A 17863-nucleotide genomic window follows, 5' to 3' on the forward strand; every position below is an offset into this window, starting at 1 on the left:
GGGGAGGGGCAAAGAGAGAAGGAGTCACAGATTATGAAGCAGGCTCCAGGCTCTGAGCTGTCAGCACAGAGCATGACGCGGGGCTTGAACTCACGAATTGCGAGATCATGAATGAGCCACCCAGGGGCCCCCAAGATGAGTTTTTCTTAATTGGGTGTTGGCTTGGTTTCTGTAAACCTTTGACTGTTTTCCAGCATTTCGACCAGTTTGGTTCAATTTCTGCATGTTGTTTTTGATGTTCCTGTGGACAAATGAGAGCTTGGAATGACCTGGTCCACCATTTTGGTTGAACTTTATAATTTTGAATGTGAAAACCAACTGTGTTAGTTTAGCTACTACTAGCTGCTTTAACAAATTCTCAAAAAGCTTGATCTGATAGAAATTCATTCTGTGTCACCTAACAATCCAGTGTGGGTGTTCATGACTGGTTTCAGTGGAGGGGTAGTGGTGGTTGGTGGTTGGTGGTTGGGTTGGGGGATAGGAGTGTGCATGTATGTGTGGAAGAGGGGGGTGGACATTCTGTTTCACATAGTCCTTTAGAGATAGAGCTGATGGAATCTGTGCCTTCTTTAACATGTTGCTTCTAAGATTGCCCTGATAACCATAGGGGAAAGAGTAAAATGAAGGGTTATGTCAGAAGTTTTTATGAGCTAGGTCTGGAAATGGTGCACCTGACTTCGACTGATGTATCTTGGGCTGGATCTCAGTCACATGGCCATATTTAATTGTCGGAGAGGCTGAGAAATGTGATCTAGTCACATGCTCAGGAAGAGGGTGAAACTGGAGACTGGTTTTGATGAATTGTAATTTCTGTCATATCAGCAATACACAGAACTATCATATTCTGTTGAATGAGCTGTAAGAAACACCATTATTTTATATTTCATTGAGAAGGAAGGGGAAAAAAAGCACTATCAATTAAATTATTACACAATGCACTATATTCATTCTGATCTCCTTCAATAAATACAAAATTTTCATATTTACCAAGTTATACTTTTATGATACATCATCTTTGAACATATCTTGAAATTATAAGTGAAATAAATTAGTTTAGGTATTCCCAAAATGTCTTTGCACTCAGAGTCTAATTCTTCTGAATCTTTTTTCCACCCAGTGTTATTGGTGTTTGTTTTTCCACAAAATTATTTTCTGTGCAGTTAGAGTTGATGATATAACAATACTTAAAATTTTTCTTTTTTCTGGATTTTTTTCTAAACCACTGATACTTGTCCTGCAGGTTTTAGTGCTGGCATTTTCTTTTTTTTTTTTTTTTTTTTTTTTTATTTTTTAATATATGAAATTTACTGTCAAATTGGTTTCCATACAACACCCAGTGCTCATCCCAAAAGGTGCCCTCCTCAATACCCATCACCCACCCTGCCCTCCCTCCCACCCCCCATCAACCCTCAGTTTGTTCTCAGTTTTTAACAGTCTCTAATGCTTTGGCTCTCTCCCACTCTAACCTCTTTTTTTTTTTTTTTTTCCTTCCCCTCCCCCATGGGTTTCTGTTATGTTTCTCAGGATCCACATAAGAGTGAAACCATATGGTATCTGTCTTTCTCTGTATGGCTTATTTCACTTAGCATCACACTCTCCAGTTCCATCCATGTTGCTACAAAAGGCCATATTTCATTTTTTCTCATTGCCACGTAGTATTCCATTGTGTATATAAACCACAATTTCTTTATCCATTCATCAGTTGATGGACATTTAGGCTCTTTCCATAATTTGGCTATTGTTGAGAGTGCCGCTATAAACATTGGGGTACAGGTGCCCCTATGCATCAGTACTCCTGTATCCCTTGGATAAATTCCTAGCAGTGCTATTGCTGGGTCATAGGGTAGGTCTATTTTTAATTTTCTGAGGAACCTCCATACTGTTTTCCAGAGCGGCTGCACCAATTTGCATTCCCACCAACAGTGCAAGAGGGTTCCTGTTTCTCCACATCCTCTCCAGCATCTATAGTCTCCTGATTTCTTCATTTTGGCCACTCTGACTGGCGTGAGGTGGTATCTGAGTGTGGTTTTGATTTGTATTTCCCTGATAAGGAGCGACGTTGAACATCTTTTCATGTGCCTGTTGGCCATCCGGATGTCTTCTTTAGAGAAGTGTCTATTCATGTTTTCTGCCCATTTCTTCACTGGGTTATTTGTTTTTCTGGTGTGGAGTTTGATGAGCTCTTTATAGATTTTGGATACTAGCAGTGCTGGCATTTTCTTGATGTTACCAGATGGTGTTAATGCAAGATTTCATCCAATTATTAGGACTAATACTCTTTATTGAAATGGTCATTAAATGGACTGTTACTTGAAAAGTTGAGAGGTTGCAGTTGTCTAATTATATCACCAGAAATAATAAGTAAATAAATTCTTATATATGCAGACAGTGAAAATTGTCATGACCACCATCTCCCAGCAGCAATTATAAATGCCTTTAATTGTAAGGCATTTCAGAGATGTTAAAATGTTTTTTAAAAACTCAGCTTAGAATTGAAGATGTATACTCTGTTGAATTTGTTTTGAAGTTCAATTTTTTTTAATGTCTTTTAATGTTTAAGATTTTTTTTTTCTAATGATGCCCTTCGTTTTCCAGGAAATGCTGGCTATTTGACTTTATAAATATAGTTGCATTTTAGTTTTTCAAATTCTTTGGAGTAATAGATAAAGTCAGGGCCAAGATAGAGCAGCTGTTTGGAGCCTTGGCTCAAAATTAATTGAGTCTGATTTTAGAACAATGCAAGAAAACTTTTAAACACCCTTAATCACTTCTAAGTAGAATGAAGTCTGACACAGAGCATTTCCTGTCATTGAAAGTATTCAGAAAGGTTCTGGATGAAAATCAAAGTAAAAGCACTTTCTTCACCGGGTGGTAATTGAACAAGATGCTGTCTAATCTGTGTCTGACTACTGAGATTCTTATTCTAAAATAATTTAATTTTGTATAAGTGATACTCCCTTTTCTGATCTGTTAGTTATTGGAACACCAGTAGGATTTTTTTTTTTTCCTTTAAAACAGACAACTACATGCAAATTATTTTTCTGTTTCTAGTTAAGTGATTTAACACACTAAGCCAAGGCATTCTGATTGGCACAGGGGGAGCATGGGTTCAAGGAATAGCACTTTTTTCTTTGCAGATTTTGTTGCAAAATATTGTTACCTGACCTTCCTAGAGGCACAGGAAAATTCTAATTGTTGATTCTCCCAGGGTTTATTTGGTGTAAGAGGTCACTGTGAATTTCTTTTTGATTAAAAAAATCTTACTGAAGAGATCTTTCTTTCTTTCTTTCTTTCTTTCTTTCTTTCTTTCTTTCTTTCTTTCTGTTAACACAGTAACTTGTGGTCACTGTTTGGAATTATCAATACTAAACAATGAAAAAGGAATCTACTCACCTTTCTTTCCTGTTTGTAGCTCAAAATCTTTTATTACCAGGGTGTTTGTATACCTTTGGGTTGCAAATTTAATAGATAAAGGACAACCAATTTTTAGGAAGAGAGACAGGCATGGATATATCTTTTTCTTATTTTCCTCCACATATCCAAAATATATGTCAAGTTACTTGAGATTTACTAAAAAGTGACATAGTGAATATAACACTCCCACTTTACTTTTGGTCATTCATGACTTACTAATAGCTCCAGCCTGAGATCTTAAAGATTATTTAACTGAGTTCATTGAATACTATATGGGTAAATACAAGTTTTTCATGGTAATAGAAACAATGGGATAAAAACATGTCTTTTTTCTAAATAGGGTTGTGATATTATTCTAAATATTTCATGTATCTTTCTGCATGGGAGATCTCTCTAGATTTCTCTTAACCTATTTCTGGCCAGCTATATGAAGTAATTTTTATTTCAAAGTAAATATGTTATATCTCTGTGCATATGGAATAACTCTTACTTTGACAATGAAAAATTGCTTAAATGCTCTGACATCTGAAATATGTCTACAAATTAACATTAGAACTTATTAAGGCTTTGGAATTATTTCTTAAAATGAGTTGTTAATTGCAAGTAAATAACATGTAATTTTCCTTTAAATGTTTGTATTATTTAAAAAATAGTATTAAAGTTAATGAGAACTCAAATACTTATCCTAGGCATTACTTTATAGTAAGTGTGATGTATAAGGTGTTGGAAATCACTAAAGGTAGTTGCTACTATACATTGTATATCTGTGTATTCATAGTGTATTTTTATAAAATAAAGTATTTAAATCATGGTTGCTGTAAAGTACTCAAAAGCTGTAAAAGCTTATAGAATTAAAGAGTGGTAGTGTCCCTTTCCCAGACACCAAATTCCATACAGATAATAATTAATAATAGTTGATTATCTTTATAGGTCTTTATGCATTTTTTAGTTTTTTTTTATTCAACACAATGATGTATCAGGAAGTATTCTAAGTAGTAAAAAAAATAGTGGGGAGAGATTAGGAAAGCCTAAAACGATAGGAGGTAAGTCATAAGATAATGGGGAATTGAGACCACGATAGGTTAACTAATCGTATGGTTAATGGAGCCAGTCTGGCACTAGAGTCTGTGCTCTTAATCCTTTTACTACTTATGCTTTTACAAATATTCTGTATGTGTATTCATATATAGTGTTTTGTTTTTAATGTAAAAACTAGCATTATGTATACATGGTTCTTTCAAGCTTGAGTTTTCCCACTTAAAACTGTATTTTGATGTTTCCTTGATTTTTATTAAATGGCTATATGTCTTATCATAATTTATTTAACTTATTTACCATAAACCATTCTTGATGGACACTAGGTTTGTTTTTTTGTTTTTTTACAATTACAAACAACTTTATGATGAATGTTTGTAGAACTTGTGTATATGTCTGAGGACTTCTGGGAGATACAGTCCTAAAAGTGGAATTGTTGCATTATAGGCAGTACACATTTGAAATTTTGGTAAAACTGTCAAATCATTCTCCATAGCCGCTGAAGTAGTTTATATGCACATCAACACTGTATGAATACCTGTTTTCTCGTAACTCTGCCAAAAAAAGGTGCCATTAATTCCTGAAATGTTTGGCAGTGGAATGGCTAAAACATAGTAAATGTTTGCTGTTGTGATTTGTAGGTCCTCAAAATTTCCTATTTATTAATTATTGAAATATTTTTTGTGAGTTAACTCTTCATAACTATCACCCATTTTACTATTGGATTGCCTGTTTGGGTGTTTTAACTTTGTAAATGTTACAATATCTTTTAGAAGTCTGTTGAATGATGGTTAAGAATACAGACTTGAACCAGACAGCCAGGTTGGCTACTGGCTCTGCCACTTCTTTGGAAAGGTTGCTGAATCCCCCTGTACCTCAGTTACTTCATTGGTAAAATGAGGTTAGTGATGGCGTACCTCAAAAGATTATTGTGAGGATTAAACAAGTTAGTAATTATAAACAGCAAAGAACAGTGTCTACTCTTAAGTGATCTGAGTGCTAGCTTTTATAATAATGATTGCTGTTGTCATTTATGCTGTCTTGTTTTAGCAAAATTTGGAATTTTTGGTTACACTGCATGTGTTTTTTTAAATGTCTCTTGCATTTTAGATTTTACTAAATTTAAGACTTTTTTCATTTTTATAAAAAGAAACTACTTTTACAGTTTCTTCAAAAGGTTGGCTTATTTTTACTTCGGGTTTGTTATTTGCATGGGATTTCTTTTTGTGTGGTAGGAGGTAGGTGGTCTTAGATTTGTTTCCCAATAGATACCTACTTATCTCCACTGATGTTATCTTAATCATATACTAAAATGTCCCTGTGTGCAGTGGATCTCTGTATCATTGTGATCTGTCAATTTTTGTATCAGTATGACATTGTTATAATTACTATAGTTTCTTGATAACTTGCAAAAAATCCACTTTCCTTCTTTTTCAAAAATTTTGCTGTTATTTTGATACACTTTTTCAGACTTATTTTAAATTCTATTCATAGAATATTCATAGAGGTCTATTTATATTCTATTTTAAAAATCCTATCAGGTTTTGAAAGAGTTGATCTCATTACAGTATTGAATGTTTTTATCCAAGGATACATCTCTCCAAAAACTTAATAAACGTGATACTTGCACATGGAGAGGCAAACAGTATAGGAGAGCATAAAATGAAAAATAAGTCTTTCTCTCTGACTCACTTCCCAAATTTGTGACCACCCTTAATAGTTGATATATATGCTAGAAAATTTTAGCCTTTTGTTTTATACTAAGGATCATGTGCTAATACTATTTATGTATTTTTTTCCCATCTCATAATCCATCATAGATATCCTCCCATAAGAAATTCTAATAATTTACTTCATTTTTTTGTATAGGCTTCATAGTCTATTTAATCACTCCCTTCTTGATGGGTATTTTGGTTATATCAATATTTGTTCTTAATATAATATTTACACAGATATTCTTGTATTTTTATTGTATGTGTTTCCATCATAAAAATAATGGAATTTTAGCAATTCCATGGAATTGCCAGGCCAGAGGCTCACGGTTGACAGTTGTTTTTAGTTTCCACTTTAAAAGTGTTGAACCATCGTACTGTTCCTACTTCTAGCATATGCATAACACATGCTTCCCAACACCTACTCTGGATTTTATCAACTGTATTTTAGTTTTGCCACTCCAGTTATTTGCTATTAAAAATTTTTTTTTAATGTTTATTTTAGAGAGAGAGTGCATGTGAGCAGGGGAGGGAGACACAGAATCCAAAGCAGGCTCCAGGCTCTGTGCCGTCAGCACAGAGCCCAATGCGGGGCTCAAACCCACAAACTGTGAGATCATGATCTGAGCCAAGGTGGATGCTTAACTGACTGAGCCACCCAGGCGCCCCTGCTATTTTTTTAAATTATGAATGAAGTTGAACCTATTTTACTATGTTCATTAGCTATTTAATTTTCTGTTGAAGAACTTACCATGACCAAACTGTGTTCTAAGTGGATTGCATATTCATTTAATGAATTATTTCTTCATATCATTTGCTCATTTTAAAAAAAAGTTTTTTTCTTATTAACTTTCTAAGAATTCATTCCTAAGAGTAAATTAAGGAAATTACTTACAGTTGTATGTATTACAGATTTTTTGTTTCACCTATTGTCTATTTTTAGTGATTGTGTATGTATGTATTTTACACACTGTTTTATATGTTTTTGAAGTTTGTTTATTTTGAGAGAGAGAACATGCGAGTGGGGTAGGGGCAGAGAGAGAGGGCAAGAGAGAAACCCAACAGGCACTACACTGTCAGTGGCAGAGCCCAGCATGGGGCTTGAACTCAGCATAGTTGTTGAGATTATAACCTGAGTCAAAACCAAGAGTCAGCCACTTAACTGACTGAGCCATTAGGCACCCCCACAACTTTACATTTTTATGTAATCAAATGTTTTATAACTTTCTTCATCTTAGTCTTGTCACATTTGGTTAGACTTATTGCTAGATATTTACTAGATTAAAAATATTATGAACGGGATCTGTATTCCCACTTAATTTTCTGATTGGTTATCGATGAGGTATAGTAAAGTGCTAATTTTTGAATACTGATCTGGAATTTTGTTCCTAGTCACAGTCTTTTAAGAGATACTTTTTGTTAGTATACCTTATGGTCAAGTTAGCTAACATACAGTGTATACAGTATATGCTTGCCTTCAGTAGTAGATTCCTGTGATTTTTCACTTATATACAACACTCAGTGCTCATCCCAACAAGCGTCCTCCTCAATACCCATCACCTGTTTTCCCCAAGCCCCCAATGCCCCATCCATATCAACCCTCAGTTCTCTGTATTTAAGAGTCTCTTACAGTTTGTTTCCTTCTCTGTTTGCAACTATCTTTTTTTTTTTTTTCCTTTGGATTTTCTAAATAGGTAATAACGCTTTCTGCAGATTATCTTCCTGTAGCTTCTTAATATTTGTACTTCTTCTTATTTCTTTGTTCTTTTGCTTTGGTCACCAGTATAGTTTTAAATAATAGTGCTCATAGCACTTTTATCTATCTGTCTATTTATCTATCTATCTTTTTTGAGAGCGAGAGATAGCAAGCAAGGGAGTGGCAGAGGGTGAGAGAGAATCCCAAGCAGGCTCCGTACTCAGGATGGAGCCTGATGCACAGGGTTCAGTCTCACACCCATAAGATAATGACCTGAGCCGAAATCAAGACTCGGATGCCTAACCGACTGAGACACTCAGGTGCCCTTATCATACCCTTTAAAATATGAAAAATTATGACCCATAGAAACAGATGGCAAGTTTGGAATTTACTGTTTTTGACATCATTAATATGGTCAAAGTAAAATTGATGATGGGAGTTTTATCCATTATAAGGTTTCTATAAAAATTCTACAGTAAAATTGTAGCTTAGTAAATATTTTAATTGGCAAGTAGGATCAGTTTTCTACTTGTGTCTCTTGTTCATTCCTTTCTTCCATTGTATTTCTCTTCTTAAAATATAAGTTAGAAAAAAGTGAGTTTTTTGTTAAAATTTTTTTTCCCGCAAAGTCCTATTTGGTAATTAAAAAAAGCTCTTTTCATAGAATTACATAGCTGATACCAAATATATTTCATCATGATGGGCATTTAAATATTTATGTGGTAATTTTAAGGAGATCTATAGTTTCTTGACTGATGGCTATATTGAGCTTTACATAGTTCATAGGTGAGGATATTTCATTTCTCAATTTAAATCAATGATGTTGATAATCTGTGAACAAACCCCCTGTGTTTACCTGTGTTTGGAGATAAGGGGTGAATGTTAGTGACCATAGAACTAAGAATTATTTGAGGTTAATGATAAAGAAAACAAACATTCTCTTGGAATCAGGAAAGGTTCTTCCTGTTTTGTTTTTTAACAGATATTTATAAAGTGCTTAATATGTGCCAGACATATTTCTAAGTACCTTACAAATGTTATTTATGTAATCATCACAACAGCCTCCTGGAACAGGTACAGTTATCTCATTTACAGATGAGGGAACTGAAGTACAGAGGGATTAGCTTGCCCAGGGTCACACTGCTTTTGAGGGGCGAAGTCTGCATTTGAACCTGGCTTTACATCCTCTTCATTTGCTCTCTGTTGATGCTGCCTTTTTTTCTGAAAAGCATTGCTTGTGTGTTTACATGTTATATGCCTACTATTAATTGTATTTGATGTTTGGGAAGATGTATTTTATGCTGTGTGTTATATAATTTTTTATGGATTATAACTCATAATACTATTATGTTTGTTTTTAAAACACAAACAACTATTATTAAAGGTAAAGTTGTGGATAATAAAATCAGCTATAATCATATAGTGAGGAAGAAGGCTTTGTCCCCTCAAGTAGATGTATAATGAATGCCACTTTACACTGCATAAATAAATCATTTATATTTCTTTGTAATTTTGCCTATGCTCCAAATTTGCAGTTCAAATCTATTGAAAAAAAATTTTTAAACCTCCTTCAGATTTTTCTTTTCATCAGTCACCACTTGTTTTCAGTAAAATAGACCATATATTGAGTATGGACTACATTTTGCAACTTCTGGCAGCATGTTCTGTGAACTTGCTTCTCTGACTGAAGTGCTAAAGTATATCTGGGCTTTTACCAGGGACTATGTGGAACTACACAATAAAGGTACTCCTGTAGAGCAGTTTTTCTACTAAAAGATTGGTGGGGGTGGAATATTAAGTAATTTAATTGCTCTACATTTAGAAAGATTTCTAAGGTTGAAACTAAATGATTCTCAAGATCAGAGGCAAAGAATTTCACAATAATGGTCTCTACCATAGACATCCTGATAGTATGTATCAGTACATTCAATGGAAAGGTTTCAGGAGTACTTGATTGTATTTAAAGTCATTTGATGTCTTGGAATGTTAGGAAATTAGTGAACTAACCAAAATAAAATGGTCAGTAAAGTTGAGAAAGAGCCGTCATTTTGTCAGTTGCTTAAGTACCAAATACCAAAGTGTTAATCAATGATCTTTTTGGGCAACTGAAAAGAATCATATTATCATAGATACATCTTGTTTTAAACCTTGGAAATATCTTAATTTTTTTGGATTTTATTTTAGTAAACCCCACTTTTAAGTAAACCTAAATAAAATTAAGACTTATACAAAAGACAACTTTGGAATTATTTAATTTATAAAGGGGTTGGACATGGTATTCTTTTTAATAGCTTGCCTCTTCAGCTTCTTCAGGTTATTGTATTCATAGCATTCAGGTCTGCATATAAATCATGCAAGGAATGCTGATAATTCATGGTTGTTTACTTTTTTAATATAAGAGCTAAATGGTGAAAGATAGAAATGATATTCATTTAAAAATGTGTGTAGCCAAGTGTTTTGTGTTTTTTAATGTTTATGTTTTTTAGTTTTGAGAGAGTGTGCATGCACATGGGGGGAAGGGCAGAGGGAGAGGGAGACAGAATCCCAAGCAGTTCTACTGTGCTGTCAGCGCAGAACTGGACTGGAGGCTCAAACCCACAAACTGCGAGATCATGACCCAAGTGGAAATCAAGAGTTGGATGGTCAACTGACTGAGCCACCCAGGTGCCCCGCCAGTGTTCTGCTTTTCACATATCTAATAGTTTTGGACATAAGCAATATTCCTGTAATTGCCTTTAATTTCATTCTGCATACTGAGATTAGGGCTTGAATGGGCCATTAAGTTATTATTAAGTATGATCATTAAAACAGTCATTTGACTTGTAAAGTGACATGAATGTATTCTTAGAAAAAATTCTGTTGCCATCCAATAGCAGAGAATATCTCTGTATAGAAAATTAATTCAGAAAGAACATACTTTGTTCTTTTGGTTTTGCTGCCATATAGACTTAACTGAAGAAGAAAAATAGCAGTTGGTAGAATTGGCATAGTTCTCAGGTTTTCTGATTCTTAGTTTAAATGTCTTGATTTATCACTGTATTTGTTCTTCGTTCAGACATGGTTAATATACCCTATCTGTAAAACTTTAGATTGCAATTTTTCTGTAACTTGGCTACTTACTTTTATAATAAAGAATTCACTTAGGAGTGCCTGGGTGGCTCAGTCAGTTAAGTGTCTGACTCTTGGTTTTGGCTCAGGTCATAATCTCACAGTTTGTGAGTTTGAGCTCTGCATTGGGCACTGCGCTGACAGTGTGGAACCTGCTTGGGATTCTCTCTCTCCCTCTCTCTGCCCCATCCCTCCCCCTCAGCCCCTACTTTCTCTCTTAAAGCAAAAATAAAGGTAAAAAAAAAAAAAACAACAAAAAAGAATTCACTTGAAATATAAATTGTTCATGATAAAAGAAAAAGCCTAATTTCCATCTCCAAATTTCTTCAGTTACGCTTTAGTAGAAGATGAACCAGAAGTATGAATTAAAGAGTTGGAGAGGGTTTTTTTCAGGGGGTTTATTGATGGGATATAGAGTATTAACTGAAAAAGGGTTCTGGGGAAAGGAACTATAAACTGAGGCTTTTGGACATATGATAGTGTTTGAGAGTCCTCTAAGGATATGCTTCTTACTTTTCTGTTCTTGCTCTTTGGAGGGGAGAGATTGCTTCTTTTGAAGATATAATTTCTGTGATGTCATGAGGAGCTTGGAGAATAGGAGAATGAAGGGACTGAGGACAGGTTGTATCTAAAGAAGGAATGACTGAGAATTTTCCAAAATTAAAATATGTGAATCATTATGCTGAAAAAACAGTAAATCCAGAGGAAGAAAAATAACTGGACTAAAGACAAAGAGAGCTTGACAGTAGGCAGAAATAGATTATCTATGAAAGTATAAAAAAAAATTAGACCTTTAACAGAATTCTAAACTACAACAATGGATGCTAGAAATCAGAGAATTCAATCTTCAAATACTGAAAGAAAATAAATATTTTGCTAGAAATGGTAACTGGCAAGATTATTCAAAACTTATTATTTAAACTCTCTTTAAAACTATTTGTGACCACGACCCACTAATGTGATTTTATTGGTGGGTTATGAGATGTATTTTGAAAAATACTGCCTTAAAAAATTTACACATAAGTGCAAAGAGACAAGGATAAGAATGTTTATAACAGCATTGTTTGTGAGAGTGAGAAATTGGAAGTAATCTTAAGCCTCAAAAACAAGGGTTTTGAAATATATTTTTAGATAAGCATCAGTTAAAAATGTAAAAGTCTGATTATACTGTGTTGGTGAGCATGTGTAACAATGAGAACTCATAGCTTGCAGAAATATAAATAACCACTTTTTGAGAGAAATTTGGCAATATCTAGTAAGTTTGGATGTGTATTTCCCCAACAACCCAGTAATTCTACATATATACGTATATATGTGTATATACATTAGCATTGTTTGTTGGTCTCTTCCAACCATGACATCTCAAATTAAATTTTCAGGAAAGAAAATTTACTTTTGGTCCATATAGTACACTTCAATATATGTGCTTTATCACTTTGTTAATTTTCTTCCTGTTTTCTTCCTTCACCTCTCCCTCTCTTCAAAGTTATTTGTGACTATGACCCACTAATGTGACTTTATTGATGGGTTATGAGACATAGTTTGAAAAACACTTCTTTAAAAAAATTTGCACATAAGGTTAGAGAGACAAGGATAAGGATGTTTATAACAGCGTGTAAGAGTGAGAAATTGGAAGTATTGTTAAGCCCCAATAAGTGGAAAGTGGATAAATAAACTGGTACATCCATGTAAATACTTTTAGCTATAAATCACAATAAATCAGTGAATTGCAATACCCGTATTCAGTGGATACATTTTGAAATACTATGCTGAGTATAGAAAGCAAAGTGGAGAATACTGTATAAAGTATTATTACTATATGTAGCTTAAATATGTAAAGCACTATTGTATATAGTTTTCTAGATATAAATAAAAATGTATGATGAAATCCATGAATGATAGACAATAAACTTAGGTTATCTTGGGGAGGAAAAGAAAGGTATTTCTGATATAAAGATAAAATTTCTCTTTCTTAAACTGGGTGGTGGATACATCGGTGTTTATTAAATAATATTTTACATTCCTTTGTGTATCTGAAATATTTTCCCATTAATTTTTTAAAAAGAGAATTAGCAGTATTGACAGTCAAATTGAGATTTCTCAAGACTGTAGAGCAAAAACAAGTTGAGCACTATGAGAGAGCAGTTTGAGATCCATAAAATAGATCCAGATCAGCATCTATGAGATAGGAATTCCAGAAGTAAAAAAAAAAATTCAGTGCATTGCAGAAGCAGCAGATAATAAAATGGCAGAATGCAATTTTTCTGTGCTGAAGAATGCTATCAAATAAGATATACTGGAATCAAATTTCTGGTAAAATCAAATAGTGGTAAAATTTCTGAATTCCAAGAATCAAAAGAAGTTTCCAGATAGAGAAAACAAGCTTACCCTAATAGAAAAAGAATCAGATTGGCATCTGATTTTTCTTATGTAACACTGACTACTAAGACACAATGGAATTCTGATATAAAAGGATAGTTTTCTGAGATAATAGTATGGGATTCTGAGATAAAGGTATTATAACCCAAAAGTTCTGTATAAGGCAGAAGTATTTTTTAAGTATGAAGGCAAAATATATGTTCTTTCTAATAGACTCTGAACTGTAACTCTTACAGATTTAAGTAAATGAATATATTATTTGGAAGGACTTAAGCAAAATAAAATGAATCAGCATAGAGGATTTTGGATGAAAAAAAGGTATATTGTTAACGTTGACAAACAAAACCAATCAACAAGCGAAAACCCAATGCTTAAGTCTAAAAAAATTGATAATAATGTACTTTGAAGTATATAACTTAAAATATTCCAAATAAAATAGAAGATATGAAAAAAATTACAACTAGGGGACACATTTCTAGATCTGATGATCATAAAACCTGTGCTCTAGCAGATGGGAGTTGGGGGAAAGGGAGTAAAAATATGCTATGCAAAGAATTTCAGTTCATAGAATTACAGAAGGAGATACTTCTCACTTGATATTTATGAAGAAATATAGGTAAAAACATGTTGAAAATTTGAGGAGACTTGTTAGAAGATGACAGATTATCAGTTCTCCCAACCTTTTCCATGTCTGTTTGAAATGACTGAAAATATAAAATTAAGCCTGTAACAGCATTGGGCAGCAAGACAGGGTGAAGTTGGTATAGCAGATTTTGGAGAATTCCCTGAAAATAAAAAGCAGATGGAATGAAAGGGACAGAGAAAGAAAAACAGAGAAAAATGCAACTGAAAGTGAGAAGAAGTTTCTCCTCAGTGAACCTCAAAAAACTGCATTTGTGTTAACAAAAAATTGGAGTGCTCTGTGGGGTAATCATCAGAGTAACTAATTTAAAAACTCCTGGGCTGGGCTCAGCCTTTCCTCATTTAATATAGAATGATTGTTAGCAGGGGTATTTAATTGTAGGATAACATGTGGCTTCTGTTCTGCAGAAGAGGATTCTGGAGAAAACTTTTGATATGTGTGTTGGGGTTGGATGGAATAGCAGAGCAGAGCCTGCAACTCTACCAAGAACACAAAGTAGAGAAAAGGGAAAGGCAAAATGGTTCCACTTGAGTGAAATACACTAAAACATTCCACCCTACAAGTAAAGTCTTCCTTATGTTGGCAGTCTTGGGTGTGCTAGCCCATAACCTGCTTTATGATCACACATCATTAAGATGTGCTTCTTGATATCCTCACATTCAGTCACATTCAACCTGAAATCCGCTCTTAGTTAAGATGCCTTGAGAGAGAGAGAGAGAGAGAGAGAGAGAGAGAGAGAGAGAGGGAGAGAGAGAGAAAGAAACCTTATAGATTGAAAGGAGAAACCCAGGCTAGTTAGATAGCTCTGGAACACCATTCATAAATTTGGGACACCAAAGATCACCAGAAAACCAGCAGCACAAATAGAAGATGAAATAAGAGAAAAACTGACTTGGGGAGAATGGGAATGATGCAAGAAGTAGATGGAACTTAAATGTAATTCATATCTACCGAGAGATTTAAGAGGATAAACTGCTGAAAAAAATAAATCTGGCTGTTCTGAAAGAAACAATCTGCAGTGTTCTCAGAAACAAAAAAATCTGTTAAAAGAAATTCAAAGGAGGGGCTGAAAGCTTTATTAATGCTTTAGAAGAAAGTTTGGGGAAACACATTAGAACCTAAAGGTAAAAAAATGGAGATTGAAAATATGAGCAGATGTTTAAGCAAATCCATGGTGCATGGAACTAGGAGCATGGAACTATTTCAGATTTCCAGAGGAGATAGGAGGAGAGGAAAGAATGATTTAAAAAACCCACAAAAAACAGAGCATAATACCTAAATGCAAGGGAGTGTTACATGAATATTACAAAAGATGAGTGAGGGTGATATATACTGATTGAAAAGATGGTCAAGTTACATCAAGTGAAGAAGAGAACTTTTGAGAGCAGTATGCAGTATGTATAATATACTGTGGTCATAAATCATATGCATGTTCAAATATGTGCAAGAAAGATGAACGGATATGAAATAATAATGGTTTCCTGTTGAGAAAATGATGGAGGAATCATAGAATACTTTTCATTTTTCTTAAAACATAACATTTTATAAGGAGCATGTTTTTATTTAAAAAATAAACCACTAAAAATTGGAGAAGAAAAGAGAGCAATGTGAGGGTAGCAGTGATTACCTAAACCATTCTAATTTATACATAGTCTCAAGTCCATAGTTCTTTGTAACATACAATCTTGTTTTTTTCACAACAAACATCTCCTTCCCTTGCTATTTCCAGACTCTCAAAAATGTATCTTCACACAGTTCTCTGAACCTGCTTTTTCACCCAGAGTATCAGGGTGGGGATGGCTGATTCCTTCATTGCATATGGATTTTATGAGAAATAGTATATATGTAGAGAGTAACTTAAAATAAGGATATCATCTGGGTATTCTTTATTAAAAGGATAGTATCCAACATCTTTTTTAGACTGATGTAGGGTGTAAATAATAGTAAGGGAACAATAAGAATGACATATTCAAGATTTTGAGATATATCCTGGTGGGATTTTTTGAGTTGAGAGTAGGACTTGCTCAATATCAGCATAGTAACACGAGTATAATCAAAGAGGTGTGGAATGTGTTCTGGACCACCTGAGAGGCCCCATCTTTTTTGTGAGGACATGGATATGATCCTTGATCTCAGTATGCCACATCTACTATAAACTTCTGAACCCTCCACCATCATTCAGGATGCATCTCTAATGGTTGAAGAAGTGGTGGAGGATGACATGGGACAGAGTGCCTGAGGATCCTTGCCTGGGACAAATTATGGGAAGAAAAGTCTTACAGGTATTCTTCTTATATATTTTATTTGGTTGCTGTGTTTTTATTGGATAAAATAATTCTTTTTCTTGAAGGAGTGGGGAGTGGTTAATGGGGGTGGGAGAGGGGTGGGTTGGGGTGGAGCAGTTTTCTTCTTTGTAAGGATGGTAGAAGAATTAGGAAAGAATATTAGCATCTTTCTGTCTCTTCTTTTTCTGCCCATGCACAACTGTTGCTGTCATCTTCACAACAAAGGAAATTGGATTAGAGTTTTTGAATCACAAACTTCTATGGTAGTAAGATTCACCAGGAACATTTAGCATGCTGACATAATAGTATTAGCTAGCAGCAGCTTTTAGACACTAATGGAAAGTGTTTCGATCTATGGACTGTATTGAGTTTTAAATACTTTGAGTATATGCTTGAAATTTTTATTTGTAATTGTTGATGATTTTTTCTTCGGTTATGTTAATTGATTATTTAACCATTTGACACTGATTTATTTCTCCTGAACAAAGATGTTTAACACTGCTGTGAACTTAAGGGGCTCCAGTTAATTAACTACTTAAGTCTTAAAGTCTTGATTTTTCTTTAGAATAGCAGAGACTTAAGTGTCAAGAGCTCAGTGAATGACTTCCAAGATAGCTCTAGTTCTAGTGCAGCTTAAAAGATCTATTGAAAAGATCTTTTTCTTCAAACCATATGTCAGGGAATTTCATAGAGATTTTCTAGATACTGTTGAAGTTTTAGAAATGGTATCTTCAGTTATAATTCTGATGGTTTATGATACTGTTGTGCTGTTAAAATGATTATGTAAAAAGTATGTATGAGTATGGCGGGGGGGAGTTGTTTTTGAAAACATAGAGTGGTTGGAACATATACCTATAACAAGTAAGTAGATATGAACAAAGGTATGTCTATAAAATTGGCCAAGATAAAGTAAGTGAAATGAGAGCATATTGTTACTTTCTTTCTTTTTTGTTTCAATGAAAATAAGAAATGTTGCTCTTAAGAATTTTGTATTATTTTCTCTTTTTTTATTTTTATTTTTTCTAGCTTGGCACTAAGAAAAGAGCTCTTTTATGTCATCTTGCCTGTCAGTCTGTTTGGAATCAAGAGAGACTCACTGAAGACTCCTTTGAAAAGAATGTTTTTTGAAGAAGGAAAAAGAAATACTGTGAGAGAAGGCACACAGACCAGAAGGGTCATAGATGCATATATTTTTGCTGTGTAACACCAACAGGACTTCATTGGGTGAACAAGGAGAGTTGAGAAGGGAGAAAGTTAAGAAATGACTGAATTTTGTGGGTCTTGATGCAAAAATGCTGGCCATCTACTAATATGGAAAAACAGTTGATGCTTTAGTCCTAGGAATTTGTTTCTGCTGTGTGCAGTTCTCATAAATTCTTCTCACATTCAGAACCACCCCTTTGTCCTCTGAGAATGATGGTACTATTGCTTCTGTTAGCAGTACTTCCAAGGATGGATGAAAGTGTATAGTGTTTGCCAAAACTTAAAAAGTACAATCTGTTTATTTATCATAAATAAATATAAATATTTATCATATTTATAGGTTTTTTTAAATTATAAATAGAGGTTTGCAGGATATGCCACTTTTATT

At 34.0% G+C, this 17863-nt stretch overlaps 1 protein-coding gene and 1 long non-coding RNA gene across 2 annotated transcripts in view; both read left to right on the forward strand.

Annotated features, from left to right (window-relative positions):
- Positions 1-17863, forward strand: part of MACROD2 (mono-ADP ribosylhydrolase 2) — a 2018887-nt gene that overhangs the window by 20278 nt on the left and 1980746 nt on the right. The gene's annotated exons all lie outside the window — the stretch shown is intronic.
- Positions 8804-17823, forward strand: LOC122237263. The gene is made up of 3 exons (XR_006215600.1): positions 8804-8931; positions 16170-16269; positions 17299-17823. It is a non-coding gene; the product is annotated as an uncharacterized LOC122237263 (long non-coding RNA).

The sequence above is a fragment of the Panthera tigris genome, chromosome A3 (genome assembly GCF_018350195.1).
Source record: "Panthera tigris isolate Pti1 chromosome A3, P.tigris_Pti1_mat1.1, whole genome shotgun sequence".
NCBI classification, from domain to species: Eukaryota; Metazoa; Chordata; class Mammalia; order Carnivora; family Felidae; genus Panthera; species Panthera tigris.